Genomic DNA, 8,696 nt, shown 5'->3' on the forward strand with positions numbered 1-8,696 from the left:
AATCTAATACTTTGACAAATGAACACAAATTCATCATCAAAGGTTTGATTATTCAGATAATATATAAGTATATAATGTTTATATTATAGGTCAATCATGAGGTAGGAAGATGAATGATACGCGCAAAATGCAACATATAAATTATATCAATTGTGGCATAAAACTAACCCTTTTTTAGTACCAATGTTGGAAAAAGTGTGCTTGTGTCTTCCTTTTGTATTTTCAGGATTAAATGAGCTCAAATTAACAAAAGAACCAAAAAGACAGCAAAATCTAATATAAATACAAGAAAAGGAACAAAAGTGGATTGCCCGACCCCTCGACAGCATCCTCCCAAGCAAAATAAAGAAGACAGAAGACTGAACACACCCCGTGCTCAGCGAGCACGGGGCCGTGCCCAAGAAGCAGCAGAAAAGACAAGCCTATAGAAGCTTCTATTGCCCACCACGGGGCCGTGCCCAGTGAACACGGCGGCGTGGTCAGAGTACTGCAGGCGCATTTATTGTAATTGCGAATTACAATTAATGAAGAGAGAGAGAGTCAGACAGGCACGGGGCCGTGCCCAGCGAACACGGGGCCATGCCCAGGCTTCTGTTCAGCCTATAAATAGGAGTGCTTGGAGCCATTGCAACTCATCCCTTGGCACACCACCTCTCTCACACTTCACCCACCACCCACCACCATCACAACACCATCATCCACCACCATCATCCATTGTCCATCATAGAGTGTGTGAGTCGTCTCGGGATCCAAGATTGATCGTAAGAGTTCTTGACAATCAAGGCCATGTTTGCCTAAGTCTCTTATATCACTTGGTGAAGACAAGTGTTTAGTGTAATACTTTTTATTTTTAATCTTTTGCACTTTTTATTTGGTTTTGTATTAATGACTTTAATAACTAGTTTCTTATGTTGAAGGTGATTCTTCCTTATCGTTTGTCCGTGGTGTCTTGACATTATTTTACTGTCTATATAAAATAAAAGATTTTCACCATTCATATCTCCACGGTCTATATGGAGGTATGTTGGCTACCTGGTCGGGGGTTAAGGGAACAGTTTGGTAAGAGTCTTGCCCTTGTTCAGCGTTTAGAGGTCCTGCAAGGGACCTGGGTCAAATTTAGTAGGACCTCCTTCAATACCCAAAGGTATTGGATGGCGGGGGTTCAAACTCTTTGACCCCCTCATAAGTTAAACTACTATTAATACTATAACCCGGCTACTTAGGACTGTATCCCTGCTGACTCAGACTACTTAGTCGAGGGTAACGTCACCTTCAAAAGAGGGGCCTACCATAATTTGCATTAATAACTTAATTAATTATCTTTCAATAATCCGACCCTTTAGGATTGTATCCTTGCTGACTCAAACTACTGGGTTGAGGGTAACGTCACCTTCAAAAGAGGGGCCTACTACAATAACTAAGATAATCTCTTAAACAAGTGCAAAAGTGCAAAAATAATCAAATGTTACACTAACACACGAGTCGGATCCAAGTTATTCATCTTGTCTATCTGTTTTTATTTTTATTTTTATTTTTATTTTTCAGCATTTTAGTTAGTTTTATTTTCTTAGTTTTAAAATCTTTTCTAACATTTTATTTTGATTAGACGTTGAGGATAAACCGATACTAAAAGCTCTTGTGTCCTTGGACGACCTCGGTATCTTACCAACACTATACTACGTCCACGATGGGTGCAATTGCCCATATGTGTGATTAGTGTTAGTAAATATCGTGTTTTATAAATTTAAAACTTGGCTAAAAAGTGTAAAAAGGGCTTAAAATATATACCTAAATCATATATACACTAATACGCATCAATGAATCCCCCATTTAGGAACCTCTTTGTTTATCATAGAAGTCACGTAGGAGGTAGGAAGAACAAGTCTTCCATTTAGGTACCTTTAGGTGTTCACCACTACACTTGATGTTATGAACATTCAAGTAGGGTCATGAACATACAATAAGAAAGGAAATAATTACAACTAATCTAAGAAATCATCAAGTAATGTGTGGATTTTTAGTAGGATAGCCCAAACTTGTCCTATAATCACACAAACATAAAGCTTCAAGCTTGAACACTACTTGTGGGTAAAAACCCTAAACAAAACAGAAGACTTGTGAGGTTTACACCTCTGATTTTACATGTGCCAACCTTGTTTTATTTGAACTTTCCCTCATCCTATCTCCCCAACCACCTTCATTAATGACCAAACCCTAATCCTCACTTATAAATACAACAATTCTTCACCTCCTAAACACTTTCCACACTCAAATCACTCTCGAACATTCTCTAATCTTCACATTTTTCAAGTTTGGGCAAATTCATCCAAGTTTACAACAATGAGTTTTGAGCTTGTTTATGCACCGTTTCTTCTCGTTTTCTTGCTTCTCCTTCCTGGGATAACCTCTAGGAATGTTATCACATGTTTACCTTGATAAAAAAAAAGATGGTACATCACCATTTTGAGGTCCAAAGTTAGGGTTTTTCTTAAGTTTTGTTAAAACTTTCAAACATGCTTATCTTGCTTTATCTTTGGAACATCTTCAAGTTGCCAAAAAATCCATATGTTTGATAGGTTTGGATTGAAGTTTTGTTCTAGTAAACTTAGTGATATTAGTTTACATTTCATGCATTCTAAGTCATAAAGTAACTTCCAAGCAAACAAAGTGAACAAACTACACCGAGTCTCCAATCACAACCATATTTGGAAGCACTAGTCTAGTTGAACTCATTTGGTTACTTGGTGAATTAGATGATTTAATTATGTTCTTCATATTATATTCTTGAACATTCGAATCATCCATATGATAATTTGTGCTTTGGTGAACTCATAAGGTTAATGGATTTATCTAGCCTATGCTTGATAATACATGACTTATACATAATAATACATATATAATATACATAATCTCCAAAACCCAACCATGATATCAACCAAACTCATGGTTGAAAGTCGTGTGTCAGGGTGGAAAATATCTTAGTTTCAGATTCCTTAGGTTGGACTTCTAATGGGTGACTTAGTACCCATGAAAAACACAATTAACAATAGTGTCCAACTTAAGTGACCAAAACAAGGTATGTTTTCTGTACTTTCATACGCATATAATTCTCATTACTTTCCAACCTCCAACTCATCATACTCATGCACCTTTGTTTATCCTTTTTAGGGTAACTTGGTGATTCCACCCTCTCAAACCGCTCACTCGCATTTATGGAACTTATCTTCGCAATCCGTGAGTATACTTGACCCATTTCCCGTTTTAATCACTACTTGGGTTGTAACATGTAAACCTACTAAATTCACATACAAACAATCTTATGCAAACACTAAATTCGTATACATGCTTAATTGCTATGCTTATTATGATTCCATGCTTGACATTTCATGCTTACTATTACATCATTAACCTTGCAACCCGCCCTTAACATGTATAGCACTTTAGGATAAGCACACCGCCCGTTTGTGGTCATTGTTAAGTATTCAGTCTTTACGGTCTTAATCATTTCAGTGATAAGATTATGCTAGTGGAAACTTTGGATTGGTGTTAAGTTATGCATGCTAGTATGTAACATGATTAGTATACTTTAACATGTGGATTTGAGAACCGATCTTTTTTATGCTATGTAGATAAAACTAGTATGCTCACCAACATTATTTATGTTGATGGATACTTATTACATGTTGCAGGAAATGTACGATGATGCCACAAGAAAACTACTAAGGGTGGAACACGTTCACACATAAGCACATAATCACGTAGGCACATAATCTACATAAGCACATAAGCACGTAAGCACATAGAGCACAGAAGCACATAATCAACTATATTTTGCACGTATTCACCTACATGTATTGCACATATTCACCTATCATTCAACTTTCGTGGGCGTGTTCGAGAGTAGCGAGTGCGAGTAGCGAGTAACATAAGCGAGTAGCATATCATGCGATTTGTTAGCGTATTGAGATAGATGTGCAGTGCGAGTTGTGCGTGTTCATCAAAGCGAGGAGCGAAATGCGTATAAATCTCCAAAATCGAAAAACATAAACATATAAAACCACATAAACACATAAAAACACATAAAACGACAAATCACAGAGTCAGTGGCTGCGAGCTCAGAATCGAAACACATAAAATCAGCGATTGCGGGCTTGGAATCGAAAATAGATTGTCTGGGTGTTTAGACATCGACTACCCAAAGTGATTCGACTATTCTCAAAGACTTCGAGTACACGCTTTGGCTTACTAGACTGTGCTCTTCTTCATCGACATACGGTGAATGGCACGGATCCTTTCGGTTAGTAAGCGAACTGAGTCGTTGGAACCTATCGAGACTTTGGTGAGAGGTTTGTAAAACCAAATAAAGGGCAGAACAAGTCATCAAGGTTCGGGTTTCACCCCTAACTTAACGACTGTATTCCTGTTTGTGTGATAGAATCATGAGAGATGGAGAGGGATCTGTGTTGAAGTATGGATTTCACTCCTGATTCAACGCAAATTCTCGTGTTTATATTAAAAGTGCGCGTCGAGCGAGCTATCTAAGCGAGAGTTTGCGGTTTTCACACCTAGTCTCGACCGGATCTCTCGTTTGTTTTCTAAGATTATGTGTGTCGCTAGCCTTAGGAAAGGCTAAGTGGTAGTGCTCGTCCTTAGGAAAGGCCGATGGAATGTATTATGTTCGCAAGTTGAGCGAATAACAGAAATAGGCTTGTGCGAAACCCCTACCGGATTCGCGCAAGGCGGTCTGTTGGTACTTAGACTATAGACTAGGTCGTTTCTAAGACATCGACCCGGTCTAGGTTGAGTCTTGCCTAATTCCCTATAGTTATGGCTCTGATACCAATCTGTCACACCCCAACCGATGGCGGAAACATCGGGGTGAGGTACTGAACGAAACAGATTGTCCAAGAGAATCCATAACAACTATAATTACCAATTATTTAACGTTACGTCCTATACCATAACATAATAAGCAAAACAGTTATTACAGACATAGTGTTCTCAAAGACAACAATTGTTCCGACAACTCAAATATTATTTAGTTCGTTTCTTGGCTCCCCTAGCTTGATTCCACAAAAGCACAGCATCCTAAACACCTATCACATACGTTAAAATAGGTCAATACACATAGTGTAAAGGTGGGCATACAAGTTTAATAGTATAATAGTAGCGGAAACGATTTATGCATAACCAACATGTAACACGTAGAAATGTGAAGCATGTAAGCTATCGACAATGAAATATGCACAGACATGAGTGCGAGTTGTAGAATGCGCAACACATATCGCCACTGCGACACGTGAAGTAATACCCTTAACAACCCCTGTCCACGACAGGTGCTGAGTCCAAACTATAGTATTATCGTTGCTAAGGTGTCAGGCAACAATCACTGTGTAAACCTAACATACAAGCATTCATCGAATAACACGTATAACATGCAGAACGGTTAGCGTATGAAAGTAGTTGCGTTGTGTGTCGATGTGATTTTTGATATAAGTAACGTATGTAACACCTAAAAGTGCGCTAAGAAAAAAGGGATCGAGTATACTCACAGTTCGTGTTTAATGAATAAACACAAGCTTGGATTGAAGGGTGTAGGTCCACCCGGAGGATCGAGTAACCTCTATTCCTGTTTTCCGACAAACCCGAGAGTGCGGAATCCAAACGGGTAAGTTAAACCAAGTTACGAACACGTAAGACACAAGATTCAACGATTAACACTCAATGTATTAATGCTACGAAACGGTTACAATGCGGTGTTTACAAATGATCTCTGTAGACTCTCAGTATGTGTGTGTTACAGTGTGTTCGCTCTCAAATCTATTCAGACTTGTTTGCAGTGTTTGCCTTCTATTGCTGTATATATACTGAATGAGACGGCGAACCTTCACATGTTGACGAAGGTTGATGACGAAGCTTCACATGTGACGAAGGTTGTAACCTTCTTCATGGGGAACCTTCGTCATGGGGAACCTTCCACATGGGGAACTTTCGTCATGGGGAACGTTAAAGTTCATCATGGGGAACTTTAAACTTCACCATGGGGAACTTTGTCAACAGCAAACAACTTAACAGTTAATACACTAATATGCATACTGCACACAAACAGTTGCATTTACATCGTACATTACAAAGTAAACAATGTACCGAGTCAAGATAGGAGGATATCTTGACTTCGGCCTTCACTTCGTAGCCGAGTCGAACTGGAACGATCTCGGAACGATCCGTGTCCACACAATATGCATCAACAAAAGGAGCGTTGCAGAGATTAGCCTGATCAGATAACGACAGTATAAGCGTTGAACGGTGCGTTAAACAGTGTCGAGTGAGATGAGGGGCAGATAGTGATCCGATCGGATGATCGTCCGGACGGATGACCATTCGGTCGGAGGCTTGTCCATTTGGGAAGGATGTGTTTGTGTATTATTTGAACTTTGAAGTTTTCGTTGTAGCATTTATAAAAGTGAGAAGTATCTTTGTTTATCCAGCCATCCGGTCGGATGGTCATCCGGACGAATGGCCGTTCGATCGGATGGTGGTTCGTTTGAGTGAGATTTTCAGCGAACTACATCTCCCGTCCGGATAGTCATTCGATCGAATGGTCGTTCGATCGGATGAATATTCGTTTGGAAGCTGATATTCTTTGAAGTTTTGCAAATCGTTTAAGTTTTGAAATCAAAAGTCACATGGTTGGATAGTCGTTCGATCAGCTGGTGATCCGATCGGACGGCAATTCGTTTGGGCAACCTGTTTGTTTGAGAACTTGTAAAATCCGTTAAGTTTAGAGTGTTTTGCGATTGAACCGAGACGGTATGACATCGTGTCAAACAACGGAAACCCCATGAGGTCCAACTCATCCAGTCGGACGAGAATCACCCCGTTCGATCCAAGCAAGCTGTTCATGACGGTGTTTCATGTTCAACCCGTGAATCGGTTGTCTCTCTGATACTAATCCGTTCTCAAACCGGCAATTCAGTAGGGAATGAATAGAAGGCCTGAATGAGCTCATATTCTATCGGTTTTGAGTAAAAGTGAAGAATGTCTGAAGAAAAGTTTGAAACATTTTCCAAGTGTATCTTATTTAAACGAGTTTAGTATAGAATCATGTAGAAATCTGTTAGATTTGGACCGTTCTTGCTGGAATGAAGTCATTCTCCGAAGTTCTTACAAACCTGTGATGATGTCATCATTGAACAACTCGAATTAGATTTGGATCGGAGGGCCTTTCGATCGGATGGCCATCCGATCGGAGGGCTCCTGCGAGTTGGTTTTTCGACTTTTGTTTCGTGCGTTGAGCGTTGCGATGCGTTTACTCGAGTGTCGAATAAGCGATGCTATAGTTTTAAATAATAGTTACACAAATAACATAGCTAACATACAACAACATAAGTAATCTTGCGTTTCCAGTTCGCGATGAGGTTGCGTTGTGATAGAGTTGCGACTACGTTTGCGAATAACACCTTTAACATAACATTAGCACACACAAGTAAAGCACATAATTTCACGCACACGTAAAACAATATCCATAACTGCGATTCAAGTTGCGATGCGATAGTGTTAAGTAGATTAGCGTTTATTTGCGTTTATCGCATTGTTACTTCACATATTACAAATCGTAAACAAATAGTGGTTGCTAACATACATCGATTATCGAGGTTCGAGAGTACAAGCAATAATCAAGCAAGGAATGACAGATCTGATTAGCAATCTTTTCTTCCTTTGACTTTGACTTTGACTTGTACTTTGACTTCAAAAAGTCGGGTTGTTACAAGTACCAACCACGTTTCGAAACGTCATCATCAAGTTAGGAGTGATATCCACATCTTGATGACTAATTCCATTCCTTGATTTTCAATCTCTCAAAAGTCTCGGACTTTCTTTTGACAAGGGACATGTAGAAATCGGAAGGGTGAATACCGTCAACCGAAATTTCGGCAAGTGTATTCTACCTGTTAGACCAAAGCATGATTCCCGAACTTGAAAGAAATTTTCACCACTTTGGATTAATCTTAGTTCCGTTCCGGAACATTCCAATTTAAAAAAAAAATGAACGACTTTTATACTTATCCATTTTATGTATTTTATGTTTCAACATTTATCCTTTCAACTTCGAATTTGTTACGTCATGCTACTCTCATAACCTAAAACGCTAATATTTTAAAGATTCATATGATACACGTATATAATTTATTGAAACTGGTTGAGATAGAACATGTAATATTTATTGAAACTTGTTACGAACTTACGATAGAGAGAATATTTTTATCTTTTAAAAGATTGATATAGTATAAGAACCAAGGTTAGTGCCGTTCAAAAAAAAAAAAAAAAAACAAAAACAAGGGTTGGTAATGGGACAAATTTGGAACGATATTAGTAATGTTGGTCCCTTACTTGGTTGTAAGTCTGTATCCTATAGCTGGTGTAATATTCGTCGGTGTCAGCGTACCTGCGGATGTCGGGTATACTCGTTAGCTTCTTATAAGATACCCATTGGGATTTCGAAATACATTTTTTTCCTAATACCATTTGTCACATAATAAAGCTACTAGAATGAACCATTGCTAGATCAGTGTGTTAAACGGGTATATGTTCTCAAATAATCGAGTCGAGTATTACTTAATCCCACTTCCACAAAAAAATTCAAAATTAATTCCATACCCAAATTCTTGTCATAGACATTTTAGGTTTCAAGATTA

This window comes from Helianthus annuus, chromosome 8, assembly GCF_002127325.2.
Source record: "Helianthus annuus cultivar XRQ/B chromosome 8, HanXRQr2.0-SUNRISE, whole genome shotgun sequence".
In the NCBI taxonomy this organism is placed as follows: Eukaryota; Viridiplantae; Streptophyta; class Magnoliopsida; order Asterales; family Asteraceae; genus Helianthus; species Helianthus annuus.